At 38.2% G+C, this 20,006-nt stretch overlaps 1 protein-coding gene and 1 pseudogene across 15 annotated transcripts in view; both read right to left on the minus strand.

Annotated features, from left to right (window-relative positions):
- Positions 1–20,006, minus strand: part of FHIT (fragile histidine triad diadenosine triphosphatase) — a 1,435,937-nt gene that overhangs the window by 704,640 nt on the left and 711,291 nt on the right. The window lies entirely within an intron of this gene.
- On the minus strand, positions 12,429–12,780 carry LOC132009830 (cytochrome c oxidase assembly protein COX20, mitochondrial-like; annotated as a pseudogene).

Genomic DNA, 20,006 nt, shown 5'->3' on the forward strand with positions numbered 1-20,006 from the left:
GACTGCTTCCGAAACATCAGCTGTCCAGTGCCTCCCGGTCTTTGGCCAAACCCTGATGGGGAGTAACTGCAAACCATAAACTCTCAGTCCTTTAAAAACATTCGTAATGGATAAAGTAGGCAAATACAGCCACCAACACTTCCAGAGACTCTAACTTATAAATGACGGAGTGTTACTGGAGTTGATTTTTAAATGAAAAATTCAGATGTGATGGCAAGGCAGTTTTTCACAGTCCTCCATGGGATCCGGGAGTTGATACAATATTGAGGAATTATATACTTCATGATGTAATAAAACATGAATTTTTTTTTTTTTTTTTTTTTTTTTTTTTTTACCACCAACTAGGTTTATGAAGAACGGTGCACATGCTTGCTAAAGTATCAAAGTAAACATTTCATTTCCTTAGGTGAGGTAGCAAGGCGATTGCTTCATGGGCGGGTGCATGAAAGCCCAGGACTCCTTTTGGTTCCTTTACGCAGAAAGACAAATGCTAGAATGAGGTACTTCTATTCAAAAATCTAATCAGCATGTCTGCGTTGTGTATCTACTCTATGTCAGGCTCTGTCCAAAGTTCTGGGAACCCAGAACTGAACAAAAAAGAACAAATAATTCTGCCCTCATGGAGTCCATTCTAATCCATCCATTTTTCTCATCTTTACAGATCTGAGCCGAAAGATGCATATTTTCGTTTCTGAAGTATTTTATGTTAAAATCAACACAGTTCCAATTTTACTTATTTTCCTGGAGGGTATGGATTTTAAAAAGCCAGTCATCTCCAGAGGATATTAGCCTGATGTCTAGGAAAAGGGTTTTTAATCTGAGATTCTTTGAACTCCTCATCTGTGCCACAGAATGCGAGGCTGTGAATGAAACCACACAGGCTATAAGAAAAGTAAAAACTGTTTTGTGAGTAGAAAAAGTAGAACATCTAATGTGTACCTCCTATTTTATACTTTCCTACATACATATATATATTTCATGACATCCATCTTTGGCTCAAATTCACATATGAGATCCATTAATATCCCAAGTTCAGTAGAGCTTCCTTGAGAATTTTCAAAGTGGCAAACAAATTGAGAACATCTACCTTAAAAACCCATCACTGATGCTCTTGATCAATAGTTGGCATCAATAAATCTCCAATAGACATGTGGGCAAGACTTTTGGAGCCAGGCAAGGATTTTTCTTAATATGGACACTGATGTCATTTAGGCAGAGAGAAACCAGGCAGATTTGCAATAAGAGGGAAGTGATTATATAATACATCCAAACCATAAATAAACACTCCATTAAGTTATAAAATTGTTTGTCCTTAGGAAAGCTTCCTGTGAGCCACTTAACTTAGAAAAAAAAAGAAATAAATAAAAGGAAAGCTCTATTAATCATTCATTTGGCTAAAACCTACTGAATCCTTGCTCTATATCAAGCACAACACATCGTCATCATTGACATGACCATCATCATCATCATCATCATCATCATCACCATCATCACTGTGTTGAATTTACCGTGTACCAAACACAGAGCTGGTTGATGGCATGTCTCATTTTGTTTAATCAGTGAGCAATCCATTAGAAGCTCTGTGTAACTGTTATCCTCATTTTAGATGAGCAGATGAAATAAATGCTATCAAAGAGGTCATGGTATCCACCTGTGGTCCCACAGCAAATTAAATAAGCAGGAACCAAATGGGCATTTACCAGTCTCCTAAGACTGTGGTCTTTAGCATCCCTTGCTCCAGCTTTGAGATGTAACTGATATATAACATCGAGTGAATTAAATGTGTATCATGTGCTAATTTGATATACATATATACTGCAAACTAGTACCACCATAGCTTTAACTATCACCTTCATCACTTCACATAATAAATAACCATTTCTTTTTTGTGATGAGAACATTTAAGATATACTCTTAACAACTTTCAAATATATAATGAAGTATTACTGACTATAAGCACCACAATGTACATTAGATTCCAACTTATTTCTCATGTAGCTGGAAGTGTGTATTTTTGGAACAACAGCTCCCATTCCCCCCCAACCCCAGGCCCCGGCAATCAGCATTCTCATCTCAGTTTCTAAAAATTTAGCTTTGTTAGGTTCCAAATGTAACTAATACCTGGTATTTGTTTTTCTGAGTTATTTCACCAAACATAATACCCTCAAGGTTCATCCATGTTGCCTCAAATAACAACAATTCCTTCTTTCTCATGGCTGAATAATATTTCACTGTATACATATGCATACATACTCCCCACAGCTTCTTTATTCACTCATCCAATGACCGATATTTAACTTGGTTAATGTGAATAATGTTGTAATGAACATGGGTATATAAATATTTCTTTGAGATCCTACTTTCATTTCCTTTGGATAGTTTCCAGATGTGGGATTCTATGGCTCCTTTTAAAAGTTTTTTGAGGAACTTGCCTAGTATTTTCTATAGTGGCTGACAAATTAATATTCCCACTAGCAGGTGCACAAGGGTCCTCTTTTCTCCACATCTTCACCAACACTTGTTGTCTCTTGTCTTTATGATTTTAGCTATTCTGATAGGTGCGAAGTGATAACTCAGTGCAGTTTTGATTTGCATGTCCCTAAAAATTAGTGATGTCAAGCACCTTTTCATGTATCTATTGACCATGTATATCTTCTTCAGAAAAATGTCTATTTAGTTCCTTTGCTCATTTTTAATCAGGCTTTTTTCTATTGAGTTGTAGGAGTTCTATATATATTTTCAAAATTAACCTCTTATCAGATATATAATTGCAAATATTTTCTCTCATTCTGTAGGTCGCCTTTTCTTTTTGTTGACTTCCTTTGCCATACAAAAAGGTTTTTGATTCTGATGTAGTCCTGTTTCTTGATTTTTTTCTTTTGTTGTCTGTACTTTTGGTGTCAGATCCAAAAACACATTTCCAAGACCAATATCTAAGGGTTTACCCATGTTTTCTTCTAAGAGTATTACCGTTTCAGATCTTATGTTTAAGTCTTTGACCCATTTTGAATTGATTTTTATGTATTGTATAAGATGGGATTAAGCCCACATTCTTAACTACTCCATTATTCCCAAATCAGTTGCTGAATTGTGGATTCATTTGCATCATCGGTTTTGTATCTGAGTTGGAAAGGACTTTAAACATTATCTAATGAATGATAAACTTCAGAAGTTAGCCTATGTCTCATGATCATCTAACTTGTTAGAGGTAGAGATGAAACTAGAATTTGGGTTCTAATACAAGCTTGATTCTACTATTCCATATGTAATTGTGAATAAACCATAATAATAAGGATAATAGCAGCTTGTGGAACCTATTATCTTTCGAAACTTTAAGCACTCATTTAATCTTCACAACACAGAAAATGGATCTCACCATCCCCATGTCACAGGTAAACAACTATGACACAAGACGATGTCTTTTCCAAGGGTACATAAGTACTAAGTGGTGGAGCCAAGATATGAATGTATATCTTCACAGTTCTCAAGGCCGGCTTTAATTACTGTACTATTCTGCTCTTGGTAACAAAAATCAAATTTTCTCAATGTATCAAAATTTAAAAAGAAAAAAAAAAAACCCTCAGTTTCTCTATGATGCTTCTTTAAACACCCCAATCCAAATTCATATCCTTTTCTCAACCATGCTTTGAGATTTTGACACCTATTTGCTTGATTCTGTGAACACACTCACCATCTCCCAACATATTGTTGCTTCTGAGATCAAAGATTGTATCTTTAATCCTGTCTGTTCCTCTCCCAGTACCGCATTCTCACAGTGCACTGACTATAGTAGACGGTCAGCAAAAACTCTCTGAAGTGGACATTAAAAAATGTGCAGGTAGCTGACTAAGATAGTTTAAATTCATGTTACTCAATTTGACAGAGGGTTGTTCATGCAAAACGATCCATATCCAAATTCAGGAAAAGTCTACATCGAAATATATTTTATAAATAAGCACTAAACTAATAGCTGCTTGCCTGATTTAATTTAAGGTATTTCCTACCCTATGCACCAAAATCACAACTAGTCACTTGAATTGATAAATACCTACACACTTCAAGTTCAACAATAGCTGCCTGGAATAATGTGTCACAGTATTATGGAAGTTATAAAAAAATTAAGAAAGACCCAAAATACATACATAGGAAACTCTACAACTCAAATTTAAAAGAAATTGTGCTTGATCAACTCCCTTTTAATAAGACAGCAGGAAAATTGAAACATTTTTGCTGATAACCAACTAATCACACAGCTTGATTAACCCAAACTCTCCATTTCGTTTTCAATCAGAATGAGTGATGTCCTGTTTAACCAGGAATCTATATATACCCATTCTCAAGCCTATTGTATTTGTGTCTGTGTTCATGTTATAGAAGCATAATATAAATTGATGAAATATGAGTGCAGGAAAGAGATCTGTTTCCTTGGAGGGATAAGTCCAAACTCATGAGAATAAGTGGCTTTATACTAGATAAAAGAAACTTGACGAAGTGGGGGAAAAACATGGTAAAATTTCAAACAAATCGTGCTTATGATTGCTTTGCAAGTGTCCATGGTTTTTTCTACTTTGAAGAAACTGAAACCAATGCATTAGGACTAACATTTATACAGAAAAGTAGAGGTGAAACTCCAAATAGCAAATTCACATTTAAATAGGGTCTAGATTGAACAAAGGATTGGCCAACAGGCACACTTCAATGTCCTAAGTTAAAATAAAAATTTTATGTAGCATTGTAATTTTTTTCTATTTTATAAAATTTATTTTGTATTTTTAAAGCCACTTTTTATTGCTTCAACCAAATGTTTCAATCAGCTGACCAAATAGAAGTCATAACTGATCTGAGTAAAAGGGCTTCTGTAGTAATTTTTGCAAGCCATGGGTAGCTAGAGGGAAGATGGGCTCTGGTCCTGGGCTTGGCTTCCAGAATTGTCCTCATTCTGTACATTCTTAGCCTATTTTCACCTGTGCTCGCTCTGAGAGCCTCATGGCACCTCCTCATGCCCTCTGATCTAGTCTCTTATGTACAGGTTTTTCCCCTCTCGAATTCTTCCTGGAAGGCCCCCAAGCCTGTGATTGTCCATTCCTTCCTGCCTGTATACTTGCCATTCTACCTACACTCCACCCCACTTCCTCTCTACCTGGTTATAGGCATCACCTCCTCCCCTTTTCCTGATTCTTTAATTTTATTCACATCACCTCCTCTGCTCCCCCTTATCACCAACACATGCTGGCCCCATCTGGTGTTTAGCCTGGCTGTGTTCATCCTCAGTTATAAGCACCACAAGGATCAAGATCTACGTTGTTTTAACCATAGGATCCCTAGCATCCAGCCTCTTGCCTGGCAGAAAATAAGTACTCAAATACATAATTTATGGATACACTCATGAATGAACTAATTTAGGTAACTGTTCCTCCAAAATTCCCAAAGACAGGAATTCTTCCTTCTCTCACATGTGCTTTCTATATGGCCCCCTGCATATGAAGCCACTCCGGGCTATTTCCCTGTGCTAAAAGATTTGAACTAAGGCCTTTTACATCCATTTCTGAACTCTGTTCTTTATGTTTCAGATAGGGGGCTGTAAGGACCAATGTCAGGTGACGGGTGCTCAGAGGGATCCCACCCCGTCACACGGTCTGGGTGATTTCCCTGGGTGCATCTTCTGTTCTTCTTAACCACTGAGCAGCCTGCAAATGGCATTCTCTTCCCTCCAGGTATCATGTGTCTCCTGACCCATGCATGTCAAGAACCTCTCCTTTAAAATTCTTATACTCCCGGAAGGGTTGAAGGGCATATATTGTCTTTTAGAATGGAAAGAATATGACAGAGCATCTCTGAAAAAATTGGCTAGTCCAGAGACAGCAGGGTTTGTTCAAAAGTACTCCCCTTCTCCCACTGCTTTGTGAGCAAGAGAGTCCCATGCTGATCTTAATTCACTGAAGCCATGTTCATATTCACACTGCCTGCCATCACATTTAAATCATTTATTCTTCCTTATTACTTGCCAAGCTACTCTCACTCCTGCTTTACATCTACAGATGTACTACCCTTCACACTCAGTCACAGTTCTGAAAGTTCCAACTTGACCTTGCTCCTTGAGTCTCATTTTAGAGAAGTAACAGAATTAAGACCATTATTCATTAACCAGTAAAAAAAATTTCTTAAATAACCAAATGGTTCCTAAGCTTCTCTAAGTGGTCCAGGAACAACTAACTCACTGTCCTGGGTCTGCTTCTCCTCCCCATTTAAATTCCAGACTAGCAATTCGTATCTACCCAGCCAGAAGCTCCCAAGACTGGATTTTCTATCAATCAGGGAGCAATTGGGCTTATTTTTTTTTTTTTGAAAAATTTTTTTAAAAACATTTTATTTATTAGAGAGAAAGAGCACAAGTAGGGGATCAACAGGCAGAGGAAGAAGCAGTCTCCTCACTGAGCAAGGAGCCTGATGCAGGACATGATCTGAGGACCCTGGGACCATGACCTGAACCGAAGGCAGACATTTAACTGACTGAGCTACCCAGCTGTCCCATGGGCTTGCTTCATTTCTGTCACTTCATTCCAAATGTCCTGTTGCCCGTCTCTACTTGGAAGAGGATATATAAATGCCACCTTTTGTACAATCACCATGCTAATTTTTATGAAAAATTTTAGATATAGAGGTGCCTGCATGGCTCAGTGGGTTAAAGCCTCTGCCTTCGGCTCAGGTCATGATCCCAGGGTCCTGGGATCAACTCCCGCATCGGGCTCTCTGCTCTGCAGGGAGCCTGCTTCCTCTTCTCTCTCTGCCTGCCTCTCTGCCTACTTGTGAGCTCTGTCTGTCAAATAAATAAATAAAATCTTTAAAAAAAAAAGAAATTTAGGTATATCAAATTCAGCATATACCAAATAACACAATATCCTAAATAATAAGAGACCATATATTGAGTACTTACTGTGTACCAAGTCCTGTACCCAGAACTTTACCTGCATTATCATTTCATTCTCTTAGCAGTCCTATAATAAATGTGCTATTGTTATCCCATCACAAGGAAGCTAAGCATAAGAAAGTTGCCCATATTCATAAAATGTAAATTCATTTATGTCAAATTCCTAGTCCAAACTTTACAGCTCAAAGGATCTCCAAATGCAAAGGAACAAATAAACAAAATTTATACAGATCCATAGTTCTTCTCTGGATAGTCTTTAAAAACAAACAAACAAACAAACAATATTCAATGAGGCAACAAATCGCTAGAATTTCTCATTTCAGGATATTTTCACTAAAGCTAAATCTGTCACACAAACACTATCTGGCAACTCTTTCTACTTGGTCAACTTGGAACTGAGCTAAGTACAAATAATGTAGGACAATATGATACATCCTATTTAGCACTTAAGGTACTTTGGTGGTTTCACTGGGATACTATTCTGTTACTTTAATTGCAACCTAGTGAGAGCAACACTTCATGAACCTGTTAAAGATGATACCTAATTCCAAGAGGTCATCCTTTCTTGAAAAGGTGCAGTTCATTTCTTTTGTTTTTTTATGGTTTTGTTCTCGAAATTCTTTCAAAGCCCAATAAGGTAGAACCAGATGGAATCACTGTCTTTACTTGATGGAACAGGAAGAAGAACAAAGAGGGGGGTCAAGCTTACACATAAAGAACCTGAGTATTTCACTAATGTTTGATGAATCATGAATGAGCTTTAGCTTTTCCCTCTTTGGATTCCTTCTTGATTGTGCTACCAGTAAGTCTGACCAAACCATTTGCCTGCTAATGAAGTGTCAATAGAGGACAGATATTCATGAAACTGTATGATACTAAAAATGACCAGCAATCCTTACACAATAAAAATAGATACTCTTCTTGAAGGTACTTTCTTGGGAGCAAGAGGAGCCTCCACTCCACCAAATCATTTAAACAGTAGGCTGAAGATAACAATATCTTTAAAACAATTTATCATCTCAAACTTCTCCTTGAACAACTGATTTTTGTTTGTTTTAGTTTTTGTTTTCTTTAACCTTATAGAATAGCCATGGGGTGGGGTGGGGGAATCACATAACCTATGGGGATCACAACACAGATGCTTTTTTAAATATAGCAGCATACTAACTGCTTAACATAAGCAAACCATTTGCAAATGGATGCTGCAAGTCTTAGACCAAGTATTTCTTTAACACTTCATATTTGAAATAAATAGAGAGAAATACAGATCTATATATAACAGTATTAAGGAGATAATAATTTTATGATGTGCACAGAGATGCCTTTAAAAGTTCAACTTTCTGTTCCATGTATCTTCTTTCTGAAAGTTGATTCTTTTTCCAAGTACCATTATTTGGTCTATCACTTTAGGTTATTTTTCCTTCCAGTCCCTCTTAAAGGGACATGATTTGCTCTTTGTTCAAAGAGAAGAGATTTCTTCTCAAAGTTTGATTGCTTTATCATCTAGCTGAGGGTCTCAATTCATCTTCCCATTAACAAAGACCTTTTATACAGTATCAAGAGAACTTCTGCTGGTGAGAGGAGGAAAGGTCTATAGAAAAGGGAAGATCTTACCCAACTATCTTTTAAAAAAAATTCTTCTAACATGAAAGGTAGATCATGATTTTCTGGCCAGGAAAAACTGCCCAAAGACCCTAACTATATTATATTTGAAGATGAATAAATGAACAGTGCAATGTTTTCTTGACGTGGCCCCAAGGTCCTCACCACAAGCACTGCCTGGTGACTCTATATGAATTACTATTCATACACTACAGCAGCGGTTCTCAAATACTAATGTACTTAAGTGTACCTTTTTTTTTGATCGGCAGAACTTTATTAAATTAAAAGTTTCTTCTCTGTGAAAGGCACAGAAATAACAAAAGCACAAGCCAAAGACTGAGAGAAAATACTTGCAAAATAAATATCTAATACACATCTAATAGCCAAAATATACCAAGAATTCTTAAAATTGAACAATAAGAAAACCAACGACTTGACTGAAAAAATGAGCTAAAAACCTTAACAGATACTTCACCAAAGAAGATATGCAGGTGGAAAATAAGCATATGAAAAGATATTCCACAATAAAGCTCCTCAAGGAAATAAATGCAAATTAAAACAACATGACTGATGTCTATGAGAATGACCAAAATCCAGAACACTGACACTTAAAATCTGATGATATAGTGCAACAGAAATTCTCATTTAGTGGTGGTAAGAATGCAAAATGGTACAGCCTCTTTGGAAGACAGTTTGGCAGCTTCTTACAAAACTAAATAGGGTCTGGGCGCCTGGGTGGCTCAGTGGGTTAAGCCGCTGCCTTCGGCTCAGGTCATGATCTCAGGGTCCTGGGATCGAGGCCCGCATCGGGCTCTCTGCTCAGCAGGGAGCCTGCTTCCCTCTCTCTCTCTCTGCCTGCCTCTCCATCTACTTGTGATTTCTCTCTGTCAAATAAATAAATAAAATCTTTAAAAAAAAAAAAAAAACTAAATAGGGTCAATACAAATTTTATGATTATTTGTTCCAGCTCTGTGAAAAGTATCAATGGTATTTTGATAGGGATTGCACTGAATGTGTAGATTCCTCTGGGTAACATAGACATTTTAACAATATTTATTCTTTCAATCCTTGAGAATATAATGTTTTTCCATATCTTTGTGTCTTCCTCAAATTCTTTCATAAGTGTTCTGTAGTTTTTAGAGTACAGATTCTTTACCTCTTTGGTTAGGTTTATTCCTAGGTACCTTACAGTCTTTGGTGCAATTGTAAATGGGGTCAATTCCTTAATTTCTCTTTCTTCAGCCTCATTTTTAGTGCATAGAAATACAAGTGATTTCTGTGCATTGTTTTTGTATCCTGCCACGTTGCTGAATTGCTGTACATGTTTACCAATTTGGGGCGGAGTCTTTTGGGTACTCCACATAGAGTATCATGTCATCTGTGAAGACTGAGAGTTTGACTTTTTCCTTGCCAATTCTTTTTTTTTTTTTTCCCCCTTTTTGTTGTCTGATTGCTGAGGCTAGGACTTCTAGTACTTTGTTGAACAACAGTGGTGAGAGTGGGCATCCATGTCATGTTTGTGATTTAAGTGTACCTTTGACAGCTTGTTCTAACATAATTTCCTGAGCTCCACCTCCAGAGGTTCTGATTCTCTGGGTCTGGATGGGGCCCATGAGTTTGCATTCCTAATAAGCCCACAGGGGATACCAAATGCTAGTCTGAGGACCACAGTTTGAATATCACTCCAGGCCACTGTGATACCAAAGCACTGCGGTAAATTTCATCACTCATTCTGCATCTAAAATTCTGTTCTTAGATTATTTCAGTCTGCCGTCTTGTGAGAAGCATTTGGTCTTCAAAGAAACCATACTGCTGACATGGGAGGCTATCCTCTTCAGGAAGGAAGGAAGGAAAGAGGGGGAGGAGAGGGAGGAGAGAGAAAGGAAAGAGAGAATGGGAGCAGAGGAAGGAGAGGGAGAGAGAAAGGAAAGAAAAGGAAACAAAAGGAAAGGAAAGGGAAGGGAGAGAGAAAGAGAGGGAGGGAGGAGGAGAGGGAAAGAGACAAAGAGAAAGAAAAACTTAAAGCAATGGGTCTTCACTTGGAACAGAGAGCAAGCTGACTCTGGTTTACGAAGGCCTATCTCATTCCTGATCTTTGTCATTTGAGAACAAGGTGAGCAGTCGATGTCAAAATGCACACTGCACAATCCTAGGAAGCCACTCGCTGGGCCAAAAAAAGTCAACTCAATCCCGAGTTGGATTGCCTATCCAATTGCCTATCCAACTTCCCTATCCCTCAACTTTGATGTTTGTCTCTTCTACCTTATGAGATTGCCAAAAAAAAGTCAACTCAATCCCGACTTAATTTTATTTAAGCCTGCCTGAACTTGTTTTTCATAGTTCTCCCCTATAGGCACTCAATGAGAGTTTTTTGTTGTTATCGTTTGTTTTTATTTTTTAGGTTTTTTATTTTTTTATTTTTTTGGGCAAGAAAGAGATCAAAGACAAAGACACAGAGTTGACATCACCAAAAACTAGCAAACTTCAAAGCAAAAAATAAATAAAAATCAAGCACTTCTGTTTATGTCAAGATTCACCCCACAATCCCTCTACTCACCCTCCTATACAAAAGAGAAAACTTAACACTATAATAGCCACTCTTCAAAAATAATTAAATGAATATCATCCAAAAGTCAGATTACTGGGAACATGCCTAAACCCTTTGTGTGCAAATCCATACAGTGGTGACTGGAACACCAGACATCCAAGAAAAAACAGACATACTCCTTACTATAAAGCAGAGTTGCTTTAAGGGATGAAACCAGGAGTAAAAGAAAAGAGAGCACCAGGAACCATGGAGAACCTGAGTGTCATGGCTTTATCAGCTGCTCCTAATTAGCTGAAGTGCAACTATGATAACATCAGAAATTCATTTTCTTTTATTCCTTCCAGTCCTATTTCTTGGATTTTAAGTTGAGTTACAGATACTATGTTTGAAAAGTCACAGGGAAACTGGATGAAGGTTAACTTCCTCCAAGGAAGGTTCATCCTAGGCTGTAGTAGGCAGTCTGGGATGGTTCAGGTCGCCTTTATCCAACTCGGGATTGAGTTGACTCAAAGTTGTCTAACATTTTGAAAGATTTTTTCTGCCTCTTCTGCTCACATTTTTGGATGTAGTTTGAAAGCCTATGGTGTTTACCAGGCTCCCTTGTCCTTCATGGATATTGAACTCCCAATAGTTTTACCCTTAGGAATGAGAAACTATCACAGTGAGAGCTTTGCCTTTTCAGTGATTTGCTTCTTAGCTTCCTAGTCCCACACCCTACATAGCACAGAAATTAGGCAAATGCCTCCAGGGATGAGACTGCCCAAGATCAGCCTAATTATCTAGCACCTGCCTTCCTTCTGAGTCTCATGCCCTCAACTCTCAGCTACTTCCCTATCCCTCAACTTTGATGTTTGTCTCTTCTACCTTATGAGATTGCCAAAAAATCTTCCGCCTTCTCTGCTCCCAGGCACAATCTTTTGTCTGATTTCTCAGCTTTCATCCCCCACTAAAAGTTGGAGCGATCCCTTAAGCAAAAAGCAACTTGTGGAATGCTGCTTCACCACTTTATAGGTCCCTCTGTTCTAGGAATATTGGTTTTCTCGGCAACTTTTTAATGTCTTCAAATTAGGTGCATTTCAGATTTTAATTTAGCTTCTCTACTGTTTTTGAAGAAGTGTTAGTTTTTCACCCTATTAGCTAGAGGCAAAAGCCCCAGGTAGGTTGGTTGACTGATTGGCTGGTTGCCTGATTGATTGATTGATTGATTGATTTTTTAAAGATTATAACTAACACGTATTTTATTTCCTTGATCGAAAGCCTCACGGTACACAGAACGTGTAGAAGAGTTGACCTCAGTCTTGTTCACACTGACACGTGAGCTGCATTTGGGTTTTCTATGCCTGAGACTGCTCAACTGGTGCTATTGCCATAGGTTTGTTTTCTTTCCGGATCAAGTTGGGTACTTTCATATAAAATCTTATTTTTAATTCTTATTCTGGCAATTCTTTCCAGGATTCTTAGCTTTGCATAAGTATACCTAGGATGGGACCAGCATTCTCAAGTCACTAACATAAATACCCCTACTCCAACATAGAAAGATCATCTCATTCTACTTGTTAACAAAAAGATGTCCAAGGTGAACCACAGTGGAGTCTCATGAACCATACAACACTGACTCCTGTGCACAGGGAATATTTCTGTCATCTAAAATCTCCAGGAGACTCCCCTTGATGGAGTCACCAGGCTCTGGTATGGCAGCCATGGGCTCCAGCCCAGGCTAATTTAATAGAGTAATACAACTACTTCCCCCAGGAAATAATGTATTTATTCTGAAATTTAGGAGTTAACTTCATATTTAAACACTTAATTTACATGAGCTATGTAGCAATTATTTTGGGTAAAAACTGACCATATATATATATATATATATATATATATATATATATATATATATTTCTACACACACACACACACACACACAATTTCAAACAAGACTTCAAACTAATACTTTTGGTTCAGTGATCTCTTTTAACACAGGTATGTCAAGCAATTTTTGTATTTTGTCAGCAGCCTTAAAAGAAATTTCAAGTAACCACAAATCATTGTTACACTTCAGAGTACTTGAGACACTCCAGATAAATATTTGATGATAGAGGGACAGTAGGCGGGGGAATGGTTTCATCTAATATGTAATAGAAGAAAGTGACAAGACACCCACCCTTATGCTTATCAGGGAACAAGAAGCGAATGCTCTGGCAGAATATCACTCTCAGAGTTGCCAGTAATTGGCCCCACTTGAGGCAAAGAGGAGGGACTTAAATGGAGACACTATCTGACTTAAGCTTTTCTGTATAATGCAGTGCCCTGGATACAGATGGACATAGGACGCATGGTAAAAATTGCCAAGTTATTCCCATTATCGTGTGCCATCTCCAGCTGTGGCTGCCTGTGAATTCATTTGCAAAAGTGCAATGAATTCTCTTTATCAAAAATGTTGAACAGTCTTTGAGATTACTGCCCTGTTAGGACATCTAGCCTAATAGGTACAGAGCTCTCCACCATCTGGGTAGCTGGAGAATGTCGTAGTGGGGTCAGGATAGGACTGTCCACAGTGAATGCAGACTTCTGTTCCTTTAGGACCGTGATGGACCCCACAGCAGGCCCCTGCTGACTGAGCTCTTGGCTCCTCTGTAACATGCCTATATAATAGTTAAGAGAAAATGCCCAGGCATCCAAATGATGGAGATAAAGAGAGACATCAGAACATGGCATATATCCTAAACTCCTTGATTTTCATAATTGCCACTGAGTGGCAAATAAGTAAAAAATAAAACCTTTGGCCTGTAAAGCAAACAAGAAGTAAATAAAATTGACTAACATGGAGTACAGCATCAGAAGGTACTAACTACTGGCAATATATATATATATATATATCTATATATATATATATATATAGATATATATATATATATATATATCTGTATATGGCAGACACTGTGCCAAGGATATTACATGAAATCTGTTCATCTTCACAACAACTCTTCAAGGTACATACTCTCATAATCCTCTTTTGGATAGATGAGAAAAAATGAAGCACAGAGCAGTTTAGTAATTTACTCCAAGTAGTAAGTGGTAGAGAGTCAACCTGAAACTAGGTCTCAAGATGCCGAATCACAAACCCTTAACCACATCCCTTTATCCCTTTACAGGCCTCCTGGACTGCATTGATCATCTTAATGTCTCACCACGTATTCTCTGTACTTGAATATGAGACTATAGATTATGGACATGTGCCTTTCCTAGCTGTCCTTAAATTCTGAGCTAAATATAAAATTAATGACATCTTGGGAGCTGTGATTCTTCCCGAACACATTTTGCTAAGAACGTGGCTTATGAAATCTTTATACCTAGTCGAAATGTGTTTACTAAGCCTTGCCAGGAAGTTCATTCGAGGGGGATATTACACATGGGCAACGTAAATTGCCGTAAGGGCTAAGAAGCCTTCATTCCACCTAGTTTTTTTGCCACCGAGTAATAAGTAATTTAGTAGATTTGGAAAGCGAAGCACCTGGTCTACCCCTTTTCACAAGTTAGTAGGACTGCATAAAGATCAGTCACTCTACACAGAGTCGGAAATTTCCCCATCTGACACACGCAGTTTGCCTCCCTCAATGTTGTTGCAAACTGCACATTAGTGTTTAGACATAGTATCTCTGAGGAGGCACAAACCTGTTGTGATGGCCTAGAAATTCCACATTGCAAATACGCATTTCAATGAGCATTTCTGAGCACAGGAGAAAGGAGAACTGGGACTCCAGCCCGTAGGCCAACATCCTGTTCCTGGCTTTTCTGGCTCATAGCTGTGCCACCATGAGCGAGTCACACTATGAGCTTCGGTTTCCCCCTCAATAAAAGATGCTAACCTGCCTCATGATGTTCATGAGGTGCCTGTGAAAGCACTTGGAAAAACTATTCGGACCAAAGATCAGATATGTGCCATATAGACACGTATATACTCACACAGCACCAACGACTAAGCCATGCATACCCACCAGATGCCAATGGCTAGGTGATTAACCAGGTAGAAGACAAGTCCACTCAGCTGCCACACCCCCTCTCCCTCCCAGGAAGTGAGCCTGTGAGGAGACGCCCGGTTGCCATTGTGATGGGAAAGGACAGAGCAGTCCAGGCAGAGGGACAGGGAAGGGAAGGACACAGGTTGACTACAGAAGTGGGTTCTAGAGAGCCTTCCTAAAGAGCACTGGGTATGTGTGAAATTCTGGAAACAGCAGCAGAGAAGAATCATTAACAGAAAATAATCTGATATAGAAAGGCTGTGTGCCAGGCACCATAAACCAAAAACGCCAACAGGCAGGATCCTGCTTGATCCTAATAATAAGCCAGTGAAAGAAGGCCTCCTACTTACTGATTAGGGATCAGAAGCTTTGGACAATTTATTGTCAGGTCGCATAGGGAGTAAGTGATAGAGGCCAGGTTCATACAGGATCTGTAGAACTTGTTTGAACCTGGAGATAAGCTCTTTGACCACTTTGCTATGCTGCCTCTCTAAACCATTTTCAGGATACACACTAGTATCTCTATCAAGCTATATTTCTGTAGAACAACTTTGTGTTTAAATACATAGGGGAAAAGTCAGGTCTGGTATTCACTCAACTGTTCACAGCACTTTGTGCAGTGGGATCATAGGTGACCTTCTCAATACCCTTAGGTATTATATCTGACTTTTATAATCAAAAAGAGAAAGCAATTAAAGAATTAAAATGCATCTTTATTTTTCCTTCCTAAGGACAACTCTTATTTCCAAATGCTGTCAGTCATCTATGGAAGGAGGGAGGAAGGGAGGAAGGAAGGAACAAATGAACGAACAAACGAGCAAATGAATGACAGAAGGGAGAAAGAAAGAAAAAAATGAAAGAACGGTAGAAAGAAAGAAAGAAAAAGGAAGGAAGGAAATAGAAAAGAGAGAAAGAAAAAAAGAGAAAGAGAAAAAGTAAAAGAAAGGAGGACATCAAGGGACAGTTTGTTAAGGGTTAACTACGATAAGTTTGATAAATTTGATTAATAGCTTAAGTATCTGTGGGACAGCAGGAAACCACTGAAAACATGGGAGTGAACCTAATCTAGAGGGAGAGGCTGGGCTTGAGGTTCATGAGGGCAGGTGTGGGGTACCCTCACAGGGATGGAGGTCAGTGTAGAGTGCTTTACAGAGTAGTCCCCACTCCAAGACTTTCAGAGAACTCTGGGAAGAATCACTAGTATAGGATCCACTGTGCTGGTGGGAATCAGTAGTTCCCCTTCTAAAATGTTGGCTGGGAGAAAGGCTAAGAATCGCTGATACACAAAGAGATAATCAGTGGAAAGCTATGCAATTAGATAAGACAGTAAAGGGAAAAGGTCAATGCAAAGCAGAAAGGATAGGCATAGGGAAGCTCCGTATTTGGAAGAAGCTCCATACTTGAAGACTAGAAAGAAGATAAAGGGAAATGAAGGGCGGGGGACGGGGGAGGAAGAAGGGGTGTGGGTGGGAGGGTTGTTTCTTATAATGGAAGAAGGCTTTAAAATATAAAACTACTTGTTTCAAAAGAAAAAAGTTTCATATCACAAGTAAATCCTTACCTTACCTTAGATTAATATAGAAAATAAAAAAACTGGTTTCCATCTGTATTTAATATGTGGAACAGTGTAATCTCTTTTATCCACATAAGCTATTGCAATGAGATTTATAAACAGATAAAACTTCTTTCAAATTAACTGTTTCCAATAGTTTAGAGTCACAATGGATACTTGTTACTTGTATAATGAAAACTTGTTTCTAGAAGTTCTTAAGCCAACTAAGAAGGCCATCATGATATTGAAATGTTTTGAGTTAAACATTAGCAAAAGAACAATTTTAATGAAAAGCCCAATTACCTTTTATTACTGTACAAAAAAATCATTTTCATGAAGTTTTATCTATCTGGCAATGTTGAACTTAACCTGAACCCCATGCTCCCAGGAAATAGCCAAGATCAAGAAATCCGTACCCTTTTGTGTTTTGGGAAACATCCCACAATATAAGGACTGATCTGCCCTTGGATATTCTGAGAGCCACATCCACCCTTCCTCATGATGCCCTTATTTTGTAAAACCTCAAAATGTTTACCTCATCTCTGACAACACTTGCCTAGGAAACATGCCATTCTAAATGCCATAACTGATATCAACCATCCTCTACTGTTGGACATCTAGGATGTTTCCAGTTTTTCACAACTACAAACAAAGCTACATCAGCCATCTTTGTACAAACCACCAGCCAACCTCAACTCTTCTCCTTCTTTGAGACTTGGTTCAGGAGTGAGCATTCCCCCTTATGTAAGAGCCTGGATAAAATCATCTCCTGTTATAATGGTCTGGTACATCTTGTCTTTGACATATTCAGCTGTTATGAGGTTTCCAGAAAAAAAAAATAGCAAGAAAGAAAGGAGACCATATCACAAATACTTGCTCCATGCCCTTTTCCAGAAAACATAAATACAAGACAAAAAAATTCACAAAGAATACTTAGTATCGATTGATAATGCTGGTGCAAGGAGTCCAAGAAGGGAAATGAGATTCAAAGAACAACCTGACTTTGCCTGAAGATAAATTAACAACTGAAAAGTATTTCAAATTTCTTATTTGAATGGCAAAGAAAATGATACTAAGGAAGGAAGCCAGACTCACTACGATCAGGAGAAACACTCCCAATTCAGCAAACCGCACAGGTAGCATGGTGCATTTCACAAGGCCCAAAATGTTTGACCAATTCTAGCAATGTGAGAAGAGAAAAAAAAAAATCACAGCTTTGGCAAAGGAACATAGTCCTAACCATTAGGATGACTTAAAGACATGGGCTTCAAGCTCGCATGGGATTCAAGAACCCCCTCATTCCAAATTTCAGCAGGTTCTTAAATCACAAATCCCGGGCACAATTCAGTGGGGCAACTCCCATTGATGTTTCGAAATTTGTGATTATCTACAAGTTTAGTTTGCTTGGAGGAAAATCATTAAATATAGCACATTTTATTTCTACACTTCTGTAGGACTTCTTGGATGACTGACCAATTCTGGGGGTAGAGGTGGCTGAAGGGGTAGAATATTCTAACCACGTGTCATTTTAGGTTCTGCATTAGGACAATGATGCTGCAACTCTAAGGTAGAAGAGTTTACAGCAGAAGCAGCTCCACTTGGTAAGGAAACTGCCCTAATTTGGACTATGAATTAACAACCCATTTCTTGAGCACTGCAACAAACGAAGCATACAATTTATCTCATTTAAATCTTGGAACACTCTCCAAGTTTCCATTTGACAGATGCAAAGGTGAGACAAAAAGGCTTTACTGTGTGCCTAGGACAACAAATTTGGTGGAAAGTGCCAAACAGTGATTATTAAAGAAGGATTCAACATGTAGCCCTGTTAGAGTCAACGACATTCAATTTTGTGTGAGACCAACAGAATGTGGCCAAATAAAAGTATTTAATGTGAAAGGCTTAATGAATTCAACACAATGATTAGTAATTAACACATCAATTCTCCTGAATGTCAATGGATAGCTCTAAACTGCTGGGGGGAAAAAATTTTTTTTAAAATAGTGCTGGAGCTTGCTTGTAGAGTTTCTTCTCTTGAGTTGATTAAATATTCCCTCCAAAATCTTGTTTACATTATTAATTTGCTCAGCAACCCCTGTCTTCAGAGAAGTAAATTTCCACCTGGTCCCTTAAGAGTTAGCACATATTTTTAATTAAAATGGTCTTGAATAAATTGAGTTGTTATTCTTACAGGCTGTATTACTAATAGTATTAACTCCAAATACGACACAAAGTTAAAAAAACAAGGTACATTAAAAGTATGCACATATAAGGGCCTTGAACAGTGGAAGATTTATCTAAACTTCATAAAAAAAGATCTGACTCTCAATTATGAAAAAGGGACAGTGAGTCATTTCTATAGATTTTATGAATGATTCACAAGAGTGAAGAATGTAAAGATGTGTCAAGAGTTTACAGGTTCAAAGTACAAACTGCATGCTTTCTTTGGGAAAAGCTAAAAACAAAATTAAACACCATGAGAAAGATTTGACACCTCTTCCCTCTTATAACCTAAATGACAGTAACAGAGTTATATGCATAATGATACAATTACATGCTGTCATGAACAGTTTAATTATCATATGCCTGAGCAGATTTTTTTTTCCTTAAAAAATCAAGTGCCCTGTAGAACTTCCACATCTGAATGCTTCTAACCTAACTTTGCCATCCTTCCACTATATTCAATTTTCTGTGGACACAGAGGAGTGGTCTGTCACTTAAAATGATGCTATTAAAATTCTCTCACTTTACTTTTAAGCTCTTAAAGCCTAGGTAGCATTTTGTCAGTATCCACCATGCAGAGAGCCTGAATTCATTCATTCTTTCTACTGCTTGAATGCCTCCTTCATGCCAGGTAGCAGTCTAGGGTATGAGATACACACAGGAAGCCATGGGATCTTACTGGCAAGTAAGGAGACTGGAAACAAGCAGAGAACTGGACAACAGAGAGGTGGCTTTGGATCAGTGGTGTCTATGTTCTCAGACTGCACAGTCAGCCCTGGTTTAAATCTTAGGTGTGACTTTAGGTACATCACTCAAGGTCTCTAACTCAACTTCTCCCTCATCTGAAAAATGGAAGCAATAAAAATCCCTACTTCACTGGTTTGTGAGGATTAAGTGAGAGGAAGCAGTGCTCTTAACCTAATTCCATGTCATACAGTATATCTACATATTCGCTCCATGAATAGCAGCTGCCCTAAGGATGTTAATTATATCATTATTACTTTTTGCCTTATAACAAGTGCCATGAAGAACTATGTAAAGGATGCTAATAAGAGCACCAGGAAGAGCAATAAATCTCCCTGGAAAAGCTCAGTATGAACAGACAGACTACGGAGGAGACCATGCCAAGTAGTGAGT

The sequence above is a fragment of the Mustela nigripes genome, chromosome 2, assembly GCF_022355385.1.
Source record: "Mustela nigripes isolate SB6536 chromosome 2, MUSNIG.SB6536, whole genome shotgun sequence".
Taxonomy (NCBI): domain Eukaryota; kingdom Metazoa; phylum Chordata; class Mammalia; order Carnivora; family Mustelidae; genus Mustela; species Mustela nigripes.